This window comes from Pinus tabuliformis, chromosome 6 (assembly GCF_031772625.1).
Source record: "Pinus tabuliformis cultivar Carrire ecotype Pingquan chromosome 6, CPIR1, whole genome shotgun sequence".
Lineage (NCBI taxonomy): Eukaryota > Viridiplantae > Streptophyta > Pinopsida > Pinales > Pinaceae > Pinus > Pinus tabuliformis.
In genome coordinates, this window is record NC_142292.1 from 1272269231 (window position 1) to 1272286130 (window position 16900).

Here is a 16900-nt window from a genome sequence, read left to right on the forward strand (position 1 = left end):
ACCGTTGATATGATGCTGCAAACCAACAACACCCATATCTTCTTAACAAAATCATTTATATGCTCACCAAAACCCTGTATCTGGAAAATCCACAACCTGCAAACTCTGCTTCTAAGGTTGATTGAATTTTCCTCCAACCCATATCTGGAATCGAACCCTCTGCCTCTGCATTTCTCACTTCCTAGTGGCATGTGAAAATCTGAGAAATTCATGCTCAAAACTCCTTCTGAACCTACACAATTTCTCCTTTTTATTACTGAGCCTCTGATTTGATCTTCAATGCTTTGATACCATGTGAAATTTCCTTAAATTGCAACAATTAGAATTTACTATTCTAACTGGTTAGCAGTTTATTTATTTTATGATTAATACCGAAAAAATCACACTGCAATTCTTCACAAATAAATTATGTAGAAGCTAAATAAAATCCTATAACTATGAAAATAGATGCACACAAACAATAAAAATGACACCAATATTTTTGGGCTAGCGTCCCTGGAAAAGCCGATGCAAAAAATGAAGGTTTATTTTATTATTATGCAGTGAATAGAAAATTATTACAACTAGAAGCCCAAATGGCTATTCTTTGAAAATATAATGGAAAAATATTTTGGAGAGATATTCTCCCTCTGGCTTGCTCGCACTTCTGACTAGCAACTCAGCCTCTGCTAGAAATGCACACTACTGGCCTAGAAGAACTTGCATTGCCTGAAAATTTTCTCCTAGTGAGCCATCCTACCTCCCTTTATCATTGGAAACCACTCTCATTGTCTTCTGAAACTAGATATGGTCTCTTAATGTTGATCTGTGGTTCTTTTGACAACTCGTATTGGGGTTACTAACAATTCACCCTAGCTTCTGTGACCCTTTCTGCAGATAATTCGACCTCCTTTCTCTTGCCAATTCGGCACTAGATAAACATTGAAAAAAATTCGGAATTATTCTCCTATTGCTCCCTCACACTGAAGCTCCTCCACTGGCTCGAATTCTTCCCTCATTAAATACTGCACAATGGGAAATTCACACTTCCTGGATGCTTTCTCCCCACAACTGACTATCTCCAACCCCATCGAGCTGCTTTTATAATCTCTCGTTGGATCACCAATGACCATGATTAATTAGTTATCAATGACTAAGATCATCTCAGACTTGATCCGTGTGAGTCTCTAGAGCCTTCTCGATCTTCCTCAATTAATTGTTTCCGATGGTGAGGATTTGCTCTAGATTAATCATTTGCTGGTGGGTGGGGTATTCTATGAAAATAGAGCTTTCTCAAAGGAAAGGGAGAACCTAAACTCGCTATGCTCAAGGGTGAGCCATTAGTTGTCGAACTCTCGACTATAAGGCCCGTAGGGACTCGGCCGAGGTTACGAGGTCGAGGAGAGGCCCAGTAGGGACTCACTATTCCGATGGTGAGGCATTCCTTCAGTCCTCCAAGCCTCCTATTTCCTTGCACAGTTTCTCCTGGGTCCTCTAGCTGCAACCTGTGTGATTCTCACCTCACACACAACACTGACCTCTAAAATAACTGCACAATCCTGAAGGAGTTAATTCCTTCTGCATGGATGAGTTTCCTTTATAGGAAAATTCCTCCAACTGATAGTATAATGTCCTGTCTTTAATCTCAACTGAGTCTTTCTCTGAACTGACATGCATTGGTTATTTATGAGAGAATATTTAGTTATCTGGAGAACACTAGTTGCATGCATGCATGCATTAACTGACGGAACTCACAATTAGTTCCTCCAACTGTTTGGAACTAATTAACTGGACTTAACTCAGTTAACTGAGCTAACTAATTACAACTCAAATACAACTCAACGTATCTCCTTAATTAAGGGATAACTTCCTCAATCAAAGGGATAATTGTTGCATGTCTTCACATAGACTTCATGTTTGATTTTCTCCAACTAATTAACTCAAGATGGATTAATTAATTATTTTTTCAAATAGCTAGTGAGACTATATTCGAATTTTAATTCTCAATTTTGATTCAAGGACAAAACAAAATTGGAATAGATCCTGAAATGCTATTTATAGCAATGCCATTTTTAGCATTTCTATTTTTTGTTATTTCCAACAGAGTTGGAATATATTCTAAAATGATATTTATAGCAATGCTATTTTTAGAATTTCTATTTTTAGCATTTCTTGTTGCTACTTTCAACACTCCCTCTCAACAAGAAAGGCATTCAACTCGAACCCGATCCTGAACATTTGGAATGTTCTGCATGCAACACTTCTCTCAAGTTTTGTTGCTCCAGCAACTCCAGGAACACAAAAATATCCAACCTAAATCAGAATGATGCCTCTGTCATCAATGTCTCTAACTGCTATTGTCTTTGTCGACTAAAAAATTTTGCACCTCTGTGCTCTTCAGTATCTGACTACTCTAGCCTCTGTCACTTTTATTTTTGACTACATCAATCACACTGATTCCTCCTGCTGCATCCGTGCTACTGTTGGTCCTGTCTCCCAGCACTGAATCCACACTGCACCTCCTCTCATCATGTTGCATCGTGCTACCCACTACTGCACTGCAACTCAGTTATTGAGAAGTAAGTAATTGATCTCCCAACTGACCTCCCTGTTGGGCTAGAAACATCCTCTGATGCTGAAGCTTCCTCTGCCACTCCATCCGCATATGTCTCTACCCACTTAGCCAGTCCTACTACTCCTCGTCGAGGCTCCCATAGTAAGGTCTAATCAAAGAGGTTGGGTACCTCAAGGATCCTACCCCTATTTCAGCCTTCTTGGGACTATCACTCCTCACACCTGGAGGTATGGATGCATGTGATCCCTCTGCCCACTTGGCTTGAAAGTTTCCCCTACTGGAGGTCTCTACATGAGTGGATGCCTCCACTCGGTCTCCTCTCCGCTTCTCCAGTTTTGGCTCCTCCACAGTTGTATGAGACTTCTTCTGGGACTGCATGTTGAGAGGTAATGTACTCTCCCTCTCAACCACCAAGTCTCTAACACTGGCCTTGCTCCTCAAGGCTTTGCATGCATCTTGAACCTCAAGAGCATACAGGTTCTTGACTCGTGAACTGATTTGCTTCACTTGTCTCATGGTGATGTGTCTAAGGAAAACCTTTCCCTTACTGAAGACTACATCATAGCCTTTGTCCTCCAGCGTCGTGATCGATACCAAGTTCTTCTTCAATCCTGGCACATACTTCACATCTGTCAAGGTGATGCAAGCTCCATGCTCCCTCTGAACACAACCATACCTTCACCTGAAACACAGTACTTTCCATCATCGGCCATCTCTATGCGCATCTGGAGGTCCTTCTCCTCCAAGGTATTGAATAAACTCTTATCGCCAGTCATGTGGAATGAGGCTTCACTGTCAAGAAACCAACCACAACCCATCATCGATGAAAACATGCATGCGATGAGGGTAAAATCCAATTCTAACTGAGAGACCAATGCCTCACCTTCATATCCTTTTGAGGATCCCTTCTTGGATTTCTTCAATGGAAAATTAGTTGCATAATGGCCGACCTCATGACAATTAAAGAATCGCACTTTAGATTTGTCAATCTTCTTCCCACCATGAGAAGAACTCGATTTGGAATGAGAATCCTTCTCCTTCCCTTTCCTTGCCTTACTCACTAAGGCTAGATTTTCTTCATCCTCCTTGGATGAAGAACCATCTCCGGTGCTCCTTCTGATCTCCTCCTGCATCAGATCCTACCAAAGTTGTTCCTAATCTGGTAGTTTCTCTCTTCCATTCACTGAGTCTTGGTAGCTATGCTAGCTCTTAGGAAGACCGAGGAGAGAAATACTCATCATGTCATCATCGGTTTTCATGATTCCTACACTTCCAAGCTCATCTCTATAGGTGATGAGCTTGTTCAGATATGTAGAGATCGTGTCGCCCTTTTCACACTTGATTTTCCGAAGCTTTTCCTTCAGCGCCAACTTCCTCTAGTCGTTGTTATTCTGATATAGATCCTTCAATGTCTTCCACATTGAAAATGGAGTCTCCTTCCCATGGAGACTCGAAACAATATGGTCTCAAACTCCCTTCAAAAGAATCCTCCTCGCTCTTGCCACACATTTCTTCCATTCTGCCAATTCTTGGGCATTAGCTGTTGCTGGCTTGGGGACTTCTTGATCAATGAATTCCTTAAAACCGTTGTCCTCTAATACTGCTTCCATGTGATCCTTCCAGGCTATGTAATTTGAGCTGCCATCCAGGGCATACTCGAGTCTCAAACCATTGAACGCCATTGGTGAAATTTTTGATGTGATAAGAATTCGATTTCTATAATCAAGAACTTCAACCTTCGAACTTCGAACTTCTTTGTATATTGTTCTCTGCTTTGATCACCTTTGCTCTAATACCATGTAGAAATTTTTCTACAAAACCTCGCTCTGATACCATGAAGAAATTCTGCTCTCTACACATCTTGTAGAGAAACTGTAGATTAATCTGATTATGAAATGTACTAAAGCAAAATACTCAATCTACTTATACGATCAAACTTGCGGAAGCTTAATCGATTTTGAGCAAGATCAAACAGAACACATATAACATAGAAGAAGATTCAATTGCACATGAAACACAGAAGAATACTCTGGTGAAAGCCTCAGCTAAAAACCCCACTATCTGTATTATCATACAAGTGGAAATATCTCAGGATTACACAAAGCTTTAGCTCACAAGCTATCCAGCTCTCGTACAATCCCTCACTACTGCTCATAGACAGAATAGACAACACAGATGCCTTCCTTCAATCCTCCAAGCCTCCTATTTCCTTGCACAGTTTCCCCTGGATCCTCCAACTGCAACCTGTGTGATTCTCAGCTCGCACACAACACTGACCTCTGAAATAACTGCGCAATCCTAAAGGAGTTAATTCCTTTTGCATGGATGAGTTTCCTTTATAGGAAAAATCCTCCAACTGATAGTACAATGTCCCTGTCTTTAATCTCAACTGAGTCTTTCTCTGAACTGACATGCATTGGTTATTTATGAGATAATATTCAGTTATCTGGAGAACACTAGTTTCATGCTTGCATGCATTAACTGACTGAACTCACAATTAGTTCCTCCAACTGTTTGGAACTAATTTAACTAGACTTAACTCAGTTAACTGAGCTAACTAATTACAACTCAAATACAAATCATCCTTATCTCCTTAATTAAGGGATAACATCCTCAATCAAAGGGATAGCTGTTGCATGTCTTCACATAGACTTCATGTTTGATTTTCTCCAACTAATTAACTCAAGATGAATTAACTAATTATTTTTTCAAACAGCTAGTGAGACTAAATTCGAATTTTAATTCTCAATTTTGATTCAAGGACAAATCAAAATTGGAATATATCCTGAAATGCTTTTTATAGCAATGCAATTTTTAGCATTTCTATTTTTTGCTATTTCCAATAGAGTTGGAGTATATCCTAAAATGCTATTTATAGCAATGTTATTTTTATCATTTCTATTTTTATCATTTCTTGTTGTTATTTTCAACACATTGTTGAGGTCCCTAGGATGATTTGAAGGAGTTGTCACACCTATTTCTTTAGAAATCGGTGGGACGAAGGAAATTAGATACTGTAGAATAATGGGCCCTTGTACCAAAGTCACTATCGTAGAAATTGACCCCTATACTTTTTGTTCTCGAAAGGATTCCATGGAATGTTGTGGCTCTTTCCCCTTTTCATTATCTCTCTTCGATACATTTATATGTGCCACCTATGGTTCATCATCATTAATGGTTGTTCGTTCAGTTACGGCTTCAACTTGGACCAACCTTTATTGTTCTACTATCATCTTAGCCTCAAGTGTTTTATTTTCGAGGGATTTAGCTTTAATCCTTTCCTCTTCATCTTTATCCTTTTGGAGAACTTCAACCTTATAAGAGCACTACTCCCTTTGTTTTTCTCTTTGCTTTACTTCCAAGAATTGGATAGGCGAAAAATGTTCATGTTCTCTTGGTTTCATTTTCAACCTCAACTCTTTGTACGTGAGAACATCCAAGAACATTGAGTGATTAGGAACGGATTCATGTTCTTATGAATATGTGAGATTCAAAAAATTGAAATTTTCTTTTACCATGCAATGGGGATCATGCCTCTTGAGAATGTTTGTGAGGAGCGTGAGCTCCTTGATGCTATCGACTTATTTTACTTCTTGGGGAAACTTTGTTAATCATAGTGTCCTATTCTTATATGGAATCCCAGCTAATACCTTTGATTTTTTTTGCCCAAGATTAATGTTATCCCAACTCCCGTAGTTTGATAGGAAATATGCTTTATCATAATCATTTCCTTAACCAACTAAGGCATCAAGTAAGCGGGCACTAAATAACTTAATGTACACATGTAGGTGCAATGCTCCTTGCAATACCAGTTTCTTATTCCCCTTATAACATTCCTTGCTTCTTTAGATATCCTGGATGTTAGAAAACCAAAGAGTATATGATGGGTTTGGCTAAGAATTGGTTTCAAATTTCATAAAATAATTTTGGATATTGGTCTGCCCAAAATTCCTGACAGTAGATTTGTATAGGAGGGATATTTGGTGTCCATTTCTAGTTCATTCTTGAGAATTCATTAGTGGTACATAAAGCATCTACTAAGTAGGCCAACGTATAAAACAAAGAGCTCTGATTTGCTAGAGTGTCTTTCACTATCAGGAGGGCTTTCAATAAATTGCTCGACAAAATGCTTGACTAGTTAAATATACAATCCGTAAAAATTATTTACATTGCTAAGGGAAACCACTCAATTTTGAAATGGGAAGTGTCGAAATCACCATAAATTCTATTGATAATGTTTGTGAGGTAGTGTAGTAGCGCTCGCAGATGTTGTATAGGGTATTTTTGTTGGTATGTTCTTTGAATGAATCACTATCCCACAACCAACCCTTTGCAATTTAAATAAATTTGGGGTGGTTTTCAAAGAATTTATCTAAAAAATTCTTGTTTAGTTTGATCTCAACTAGCTTGAAATGGTAAATTTTACTGAAAGCATCAACCTTTAGAAAGGTTATGACTCTTCCTTTACTATTGACAGTTGCCTCTTATTGTAGATTGGCCTGTGCTATAACCCACTTGGTCATGTCATTGTATGGCATTACAGGTGGCCTTGTGGCAATGTGATGTATCTCAGACTTCTTGTTTTTACACATCTATACGAAGTCCTCATCCTATGTATTGAACTAGAAATTGGAATAGGTGTTATAGATTTCACCCCAATTGGGATGTATGTTGCTTCCATAAAAATATTTGGTATCCCCATTAAATAATTCATTTATAGGAGGATCTAGTACTATGGGATCTTCAATATTAAGCTTCTGGCCCTTGCCCTTACATGTATTGGAAATTTTCTCTCTTTAGTATCTTCGGTGCTTGCATATTGTAACCACCATGAGCTTCATAATATACAATTCATAAAAAAAAAAAAAAAAAAAGGAATTCAAACACAATTGCTTACTTAGAGTGGAGTTAAACTGGATATTGGTGAACCCTTGAGTGACGAGCACAAGCCTTTGTGCCAGGAGAGAATATAGAGCTAACGAATAATGTGTTTATGAAGCATTAAGGGAGTGACAGGTGAGGCTTGGATGATTAATTTATAAAATTCTTGACAGAGTGACAACTAAATGGAGACTTTAATGCCACCCTGAGGGACATTAATGCAAAGGGGAAGGCATTGGGGAAATCAATGTAAGTTGATAATGCAGTATGAGTTATCCATTAATGCCACCCAGGCAAGCCGTTACATGAAGAAATATCTTAATGTCATTTGTGTGAGGGGATTAATGAGGTAAAATCAGAGGATCCCAACGTTAATGTTGTAAGGTTGTGCTAATAGTTGTTACGACCAACAATGATGTTAGGTCCCTATAATACTAGTGATTCCCCCATTACTATTTTCATTGTAGCCCTTATTGTTATCATTGTGCCCCTATTGTCCCCATATTGTTATTATTGTGCCCCATAGAAGCCAACTATTGTTATTGTTGTGCCCTTATATTATTATTGTTATGTCAGCTTTGATTATCTTGTGACCCCTAAGACTCCTATATATAGAAAGGGGGTTTTTTCATATGTATCAACCAAGAATTATTCATTTGTGTAATTTAAAGGGGGTTTCCCCCTCGGAGAGGCTGATTTTGAAGTCGTTGATCTATCTTTTCTTCTATTTTGTGAGTTGGTTACATCACATTTGGTATCAAAACTTTGGATTCTAGGGTTTTTCTGCTCCAAACAAGTCATAATGGAATTTTCGCTATAACTTTTTTTCTATGATGTTTTAGAAGCTGAAACCAAAACACATTTGATATGCAATCTCGATGAACCTCGCGTCAAAATTTCATATCTTTTATCGTTATATTTTCGGAGATAGGATCTAAGGAAGTTAGGGATTTTGCAGACTCCTGAATTATATCTCAAACAGGTGACCTGTGGAAAATCGTCATAACTTTCTCTCTGAGCATGAGATTGAAATTTCATAAAAAGTTATAGAAAGAGGATGTCTTTTAGTTTTTTGTTTATCGGTTTCAGAACCTAAGCTCAAAACAGTGACAGGTGGCACTTCGTACAAGTTCGCTCTACTAAACCAATCTATAATTAGGTCATTGTGGGAGATTTGGCATAACTCTTCCTTGGAAAATCAAATCTTGATAAGACTTGTGGGGTTGGAAATAGGACTCACAGGGATACCACAGGGCACAATTTCAGACCTTGGAGATCCGAAATTATAGAGATACAACATATTCAATATTCAGCTCCTACAAAGTGAAAAAGGTGTGTAGTTTCTTTAAAATTTTGCACAAGATTGGTTTGAAAAAATAGTTTGAAGGAATTCAAAGGGCATAGTGAAGCAGTATTATCATTAATTGATGCCCGAAGAAAGAAAATGGAAACATCTAGTAAGCAGCCTGAAAGCTCTAGCATGACTCATGAAGAAGAGGAAGAAATGCAACATGATATATCAAAATTACGAGACCAAGTGCAACAAAATTCACTCTCACAAAAAGTAACAGAAGCTAAGATGGATAGTTTAAAGAAAAGAATGGAAGCTAAGATGGATGGTTTAAAGAAAGGCGTGAAAGCTAAGATGGATGGTATAGAATAAAAACTTAAAGGTGACATGGAAGAGATGAAGATAGTTTTGACAAATTTGCTACAAGAAATGCTCACTAAAGGCAATTCATGAGGAGAACAGAAGAAATGTTAATCATGATTTCGTAGACTCTAATGGCGGATTTAAGACCCACCATGTTCCAAATATCGATATGGGGAAGCTTGATGGCAAGGATCCCGTAACATGGATAGTATAGATGGAGCAAAATTTTGATATCCATAATGTGCAAAACACACAAAAGGTATGCATTGCAACTTTATATTTGGAACCAAATCAGTTTGTATGGTATCTGTTAGACTCCGTCTCATGTCAGAGATAGATTCTTCTTCAAAACCCTGTTTTGAAGAAGAAATCATTAATATGTAATTTGTCATGATGTTCTATAGCTCTACAGCTCTTCAAATGACAGTGTTTTGATGTGGATGATGAGACAATCCCTGCAAAAGTTAGACATGGATTTACATTCTCCGCAGCTGATGAACAAGGACTAGACCATGCATTACTATAGAGAGAGGCCAAATTGGTGGCTAGCAAGAGCAAGAGCTCAACAAGCCCGCTTTCTAGCTTCACTCGACAATCTGCTGCAAATTCATTTATGTTTTGATAATATAACAATTTGAAGAAAACAAACATGACTTATTCAGAACTACGAGGCCACTATTTTGTTTTGACAGCATCTTTCGATGACATTGATGCAAGCATGTATGATGGGTTGATAGTTCCTGGAGGAAGGGCACCCGAGTACCTAGCTCTAATTGGTCAAGCGGTTTTCTGATTCAAACAAGCTCATTTCTTCTATCTGTCGTGGGCGATTGATTCTTGCTGGTGCAGGTATATTGAAAGAGAAAACATGTACTGCGTATCCAGCTGTAAAGCTTGATGTATTGCTTTCTGGCGGTGAATGGTTAGAGCTAGAACCTATAACTACGTGTTTCAGAGATGGGAATTTAGTGACAGCAGCAGCTTGGCCTGCACACCCACAATTTATCTCTCAGATCATGGCATCATTGGGAATTAAAGTGTCGTTTTGAGGAGTTGTGCGCATTGTCTGTAAACTCAATTTCTACTCCGTGTGTATAAAAACTACTATGCTGTAGAGGACCACTAGATATAATAAGTTGCAGTTGCAGTGTAAGTTGATGTCTTCATTAAGTTAACATAAAATAAAGGGATCAACAGGCAGTCAAATGAAAGTGGCTCAAAATATCAATCAGTCTCTTTCAGCCTTGGGGGATGTTCTTAGTGCACTGGCTTCTGAAGGGCAGCATACAGAAATCACAAGCTCACGATGCTTATGAGTGATGCACTTGGTGGCGATGCCAAAACATTAATGTTTGCAAATATATCCCCAGCGGAATCCATTATGGATGAGACCCATAATTTTCTTTCATATGCTACCCGAGTTCGCTCAATTGTAAATGATGGCAAGCGCTGGACAAAGCCAATGGTTCTTACGGCATCTCTCTTCGCTTTGGCATTAGATTTGTATTGAAACATCATTCTATGGTTCTCTGGCTGCCATTCCTTTTGGCACTATGGGTTGGAGGTAATGAGCAACACCCACCAGATGACATCAATGCAGCTCTAAAGAATGACTTGCAGCTTCATCCTTATTCGAAGTCCCCTGACATTGGAACAAATTTAATGAATTCACATACATGGCCCAAAGCCTCTGAAGATCCTAGCCGATACCTTGATGGAACCCGTGTATACATACAAGGATCTTTATGGGATGGATTTGCCAGTGGAGATGGAGAATTTACAGATGGCCCCTATAATATCCAAAATCCAGAAGACTTTTTCAAGGATGACTTTTATAAATATGGGTTTAATCCTGAGGTGGGTTCTGTAGGTATGCCACTTGCAACCACTATCAGAGCAACAATGCCTCCAGAAGCATGGCAAATTCCACTGTTTCAGAAGCTCCCAAATGGCTACATTAAAGAAGTGCCAAATCCTGTTTGGGACTATCACAAGTATATCCCATATTCTAACCCTGGAACGGTCCATGATCAAATTGAAATGTATGGAGAGCCAAAGAGTCTGGATGATTTCTGTGAGAAGGCACAACTTGTCAACTATGTTCAATATAAGGCACTTTGGAAGGGTGGACGTCAAGGATGTGGACAAAATACACAGGTGTTCTAATTTGGAAAACCCATAATCCATGGTCGGGTTTGAGAGGTCAATTTTATGACTATTTTCATGAACAGACAGCAGGATTCTATGGTGTCCGTTCAGCTGCAGAACCAATCCATGTGCAGTTGAATCTGGCAACATATTTTATTAAGATCTTGAACACAACATCAAGTCCCCTGTCAAATGTTACAGTGGAGGTCTCAGTATGGGATTTGGAAGGGACCTGTCCATACCACAAAATCAACAAAAATATATCAGTGCCATCAAAAATAACACTTCCAGTTTTTGAAATGCAGTATCCAAAATCACATAATGCAAAGCTGGTTTATTTTCTTCTCCTCATGCTTCTTGATACATCAGCAAAACCTTTATCGAGGAACTTTTATTGGCTCCATTTGCCAAGTCATTCTCTCCCTAATGTTGAAGATCATGACAACCAACATGAGCCCATTAGCATCGAGAATAATTGTGAATATGGAAGTATGAATGTAGAAGAACCTGCAACGGAGACAACAGAGGGATTGCGTTCAAGGGTGTCAAGTTTTTTTTTTAGAAAGAACAAAAACATTCAAGTGACCGAGATAAAAGGGGCTGGAGACATCTGGAAAAAGCAGTCTTTGCCGTTTCTCATTCAACAAAAGCCGCAGATGCCTGAAAGCGTAGATTCATGTGTTAGTTTCATCGGTATCGCACCATGCTCAACAGATATGCCCATCATTATTGGATAAGAAAGATTCTGTGTTCTGGCAATTGAATACTCTGGCATTCAATTCAATATGCGGTGGATTTACTCCAGATCAGCAAAATCTTTTCCTAAGTTCGGTAAAATGGCCAACGCATTGCAAGATGGCAAGATTTGGGGAGCAGTTGCAAAATGGCATATACGATTAGATTGCCTATATCTTCAGATTGACACCTGTGAACGCTACTTGTGAAAGGATGCGTTATTCCATCTCAGCAGCGCCGATCGTTTTTTTTTTTTTAGTTTTATATATTAATAATGATAAAACAAATCGCTGATTTTGGGTCGATTTGTTTTAGCAGCATGTATTTATTATATTAAAAAATTTATTTGTAAAAAAAAGAGAGAGTTAGTCAGAGAGAGGAGAAAAATTCTGAGTGCTGGAGGTGAACTGAGCTCCATTGTACAGTCTTTGACAGAGGGATTTTTAATGAAAATTTCACAGCTCTGATTTCTGAGATTCATGTGGTATGTTAATTTAGCATAAGTTTTCCCTTTGTCTCATATGTAAACTGTTATGTTTCATTCACCTCATGATCATTTCTAATTGAGCAAATGAAGTGTTTAGGTAGAATTCATAGTATTATATGCTCTGCCTATAAGTTTGTTCAATTCAATGTTTTCTTCTGTTTGACAAGGATTCAGTTCTATGCCCTTGTCAGCTCCTCACCAGTCTTGCCATCCCATTTCAAATCTAGATTTGATGCTAAATTCCTTGCCTACCTTGCCTCAGTCGTCAACCTGTGTTGTTCATTATATTTCTCTGTTTGAAGCTATGATTTTTCCCTTGCAGCCCAGAAAAACCCCGTTATTTAATTACCCAAATCAATCATTCTAATCAGTTTACTAGCCTAATATTAGTGTTACCCATTTGGTCATCTCGTCAATTGAAGATCTACCGAGATTGACCGGAGAGAACCTTCTCCTGCCCCGTAGGGCTAGCTACGAGGCTGAATGGTTTGATGTAGCTTTGAGATTTGCCTTTTCAGCCTGAGGTGAAATTTCAAACGCTAACATATTGGCGACCATACTGGGGAGAACATTCAACTTGTTGATTGTCTTGTCCCAGTACATGCAGTCAAGGTGCAGATCTGATGCTGATGGTGGACAGCAGTCAGACACTTACGCAGGCTGAACCATTCACCCGGCGACTCCAACTCGATCCAGACATTCCAGTGCCTGCTGATCCATTCATGCAATGGTAGGGTATTGGGCAAACCCTGCATTTTGTGAAGCTCTAAACGGAGTTAGAGAATTGTTAGTGGATATTGAAATTAATGAAGAATTTTTCAGTGACTTCTTTCAAAGTTTGAAATCTCCAGAGTTCTCTCCTGAAGCTAAAATTGGTGCCTGTGAGTTAATTGTTGAAAGAATTGAAAAGGAGATTCAGTGTCTCGACGAGCAAATTCAGTCATATGATTTCCAAGACCCTAAAAAGTTCTTGGAAATCCTTCCTCTATCGAAACAAGAAATCATAGACTTGCCTATAGATGTTTACATTGACAGTGTGCAGCTGGAAGTATGCATTGCAGAGTTGGGGCAGCCAACATAGTCCGGCGTCCGTGATCCTATTGCAGCATACATGGACACATTTTTCAGTTTGATTGATAGATCAGGTTGTATTTTCCGTGACCAGGGTCAGTACGTGCATGAAGAGCTCCCAACAATTACATCTGTGACTTCGTGGCAGCATTCTCAAGCGGCATCATTCTCAGGTTTACTTGAATGGTTAATATGGCATTTTAGCATTACCTGATCTATTGTTTGTACAGTAGATTAGAGTAGGTTGTGTAAATAAATAAGTAGCCATAAGGGCAGCATCTTGTTTTAGTTTTCTTGAAGATTGTTTGAGTTCAGTTTCAGTTTGAAAATAAGTCAAGAGTTGTGTTGATGATGACTCCATTGCCCAATGGGTAGAGGCACTGTCTGCTCTCCCAAAGTTCTGCGGTTCTTGGCACCTCCACGGAGTGGCAGCTGCCATCCCAAGTGGAGCCGATGTTAGACTCCGTCTCATGTCAGAGATAGATTCTTCTTCAAAACCCTGTTTTGAAGAAGAAATCATTAATATGTAATTTGTCATGATGTTCTATAGCTCTACAGCTCTTCAAATGACAGTGTTTTGATGTGGATGATGAGACAATCCCTGCAAAAGTTAGACATGGATTTACATTCTCCGCAGCTGATGAACAAGGACTAGACCATGCATTACTATAGAGAGAGGCCAAATTGGTGGCTAGCAAGAGCAAGAGCTCAACAAGCCCGCATTCTAGCTTCACTCGACAATCTGCTGCAAATTCATTTATGTTTTGATAATATAACAATTTGAAGAAAACAAACATGACTTATTCAGAACTACGAGGCCACTATTTTGTTTTGACAGCATCTTTCGATGACATTGATGCAAGCATGTATGATGGGTTGATAGGACCTGGAGGAAGGGCACCCGAGTACCTAGCTCTAATTGGTCAAGCGGTTTTCTGATTCAAACAAGCTCATTTCTTCTATCTGTCGTGGGCAATTGATTCTTGCTGGTGCAGGTATATTGAAAGAGAAAACATGTACTGCGTATCCAGCTGTAAAGCTTGATGTATTGCTTTCTGGCGGTGAATGGTTAGAGCCAGAACCTATAACTACGTGTTTCAGAGATGGGAATTTAGTGACAGCAGCAGCTTGGCCTGCACACCCACAATTTATCTCTCAGATCATGGCATCATTGGGAATTAAAGTGTCGTTTTGAGGAGTTGTGCGCATTGTCTGTAAACTCAATTTCTACTCCGTGTGTATAAAAACTACTATGTTGTAGAGGACCACTAGATATAATAAGTTGCAGTTGCAGTGTAAGTTGATGTCTTCATTAAGTTAACATAAAATAAAGGGATCAACAGGCAATCAAATGAAAGTGGCTCAAAATATCAATCGGTCTCTTTCAGCCCTGGGGGATGTTATTAGTGCACTGGCTTCTGAAGGGCGGCATACAGAAATCACAAGCTCACGATGCTTATGAGTGATGCACTTGGTGGCGATGCCAAAACATTAATGTTTGCAAATATATCCCCAGCGGAATCCATTATGGATGAGACCCATAATTTTCTTTCATATGCTACCCGAGTTCGCTCAATTGTAAATGATGGCAAGCGCTGGACAAAGCCAATGGTTCTTACGGCATCTCTCTTCGCTTTGGCATTAGATTTGTATTGAAACATCATTCTATGGTTCTCTGGCTGCCATTCCTTTTGGCACTATGGGTTGGAGGTAATGAGCAACACCCACCAGATGACATCAATGCAGCTCTAAAGAATGACTTGCAGCTTCATCCTTATTCGAAGTCCCTTGACATTGGAACAAATTTAATGAATTCACATACATGGCCCAAAGCCTCTGAAGATCCTAACTGATACCTTGATGGAACCCGTGTATACATACAAGGATCTTTATGGGATGGATTTGCCAGTGGAGATGGAGAATTTACAGATGGCCCCTATAATATCCAAAATCCAGAAGACTTTTTCAAGGATGACTTTTATAAATATGGGTTTAATCCTGAGGTGGGTTCTGTAGGTATGCCACTTGCAACCACTATCAGAGCAACAATGCCTCCAGAAGCATGGCAAATTCCACTGTTTCAGAAGCTCCCAAATGGCTACATTAAAGAAGTGCCAAATCCTGTTTGGGACTATCACAAGTATATCCCATATTCTAACCCTGGAACGGTCCATGATCAAATTGAAATGTATGGAGAGCCAAAGAGTCTGGATGATTTCTGTGAGAAGGCACAACTTGTCAACTATGTTCAATATAAGGCACTTTGGAAGGGTGGACGTCAAGGATGTGGACAAAATACACAGGTGTTCTAATTTGGAAAACCCAGAATCCATGGCCGGGTTTGAGAGGTCAATTTTATGACTATTTTCATGAACAGACAGCAGGATTCTATGGTGTCCGTTCAGCTGCAGAACCAATCCATGTGCAGTTGAATCTGGCAACATATTTTATTGAGATAGTGAACACAACATCAAGTCCCCTGTCAAATGTTACAGTGGAGGTCTCAGTATGGGATTTGGAAGGGACCTGTCCATACCACAAAATCAACAAAAATATATCAGTGCCATCAAAAATAACACTTCCAGTTTTTGAAATGCAGTATCCAAAATCACATAATGCAAAGCCGGTTTATTTTCTTCTCCTCATGCTTCTTGATACATCAGCAAAACCTTTATCGAGGAACTTTTATTGGCTCCATTTGCCAAGTCATTCTCTCCCTAATGTTGAAGATCATGACAACCAACATGAGCCCATTAGCATCGAGAATAATTGTGAATATGGAAGTATGAATGTAGAAGAACCTGCAACGGAGACAACAGAGGGATTGCGTTCAAGGGTGTCAAGTTTTTTTTTTAGAAAGAACAAAAACATTCAAGTGACAGAGATAAAAGGGGCTGGGGACATCTGGAAAGAGCAGTCTTTGCCGTTTCTCATTCAACAAAAGCCGCAGATGCCTGAAAGCGTAGATTCATGTGTTAGTTTCATCGGTATCGCACCATGCTCAACAGATATGCCCATCATTATTGGATAAGAAAGATTCTGTGTTCTGGCAATTGAATACTCCGGCATTCAATTCAATATGCGGTGGATTTACTCCAGATCAGCAAAATCTTTTCCTAAGTTCGGTAAAATGGCCAACGCATTGCAAGATGGCAAGATTTGGGGAGCAGTTGCAAAATGGCATATACGATTAGATTGCCTATATCTTCAGATTGACACCTGTGAACGCTACTTGTGAAAGGATGCGTTATTCCATCTCAGCAGCGCCGATCGTTTTTTTTTTTTTAGTTTTATATATTAATAATGATAAAACAAATCGCTGATTTTGGGTCGATTTGTTTTAGCAGCATGTATTTATTATATTAAAAAA

The 16900-nt window shown here is 39.1% G+C and overlaps 2 pseudogenes; both read left to right on the forward strand.

The window, feature by feature from the left end:
- Window positions 1-10610: 10610 nt before the first annotated feature.
- Window positions 10611-11901, forward strand: LOC149263292 (mannosylglycoprotein endo-beta-mannosidase pseudogene; annotated as a pseudogene).
- A 3296-nt stretch (window positions 11902-15197) lies between these two features.
- LOC149263293 (mannosylglycoprotein endo-beta-mannosidase pseudogene) lies at window positions 15198-16576 on the forward strand (annotated as a pseudogene).
- Window positions 16577-16900: the final 324 nt, after the last annotated feature.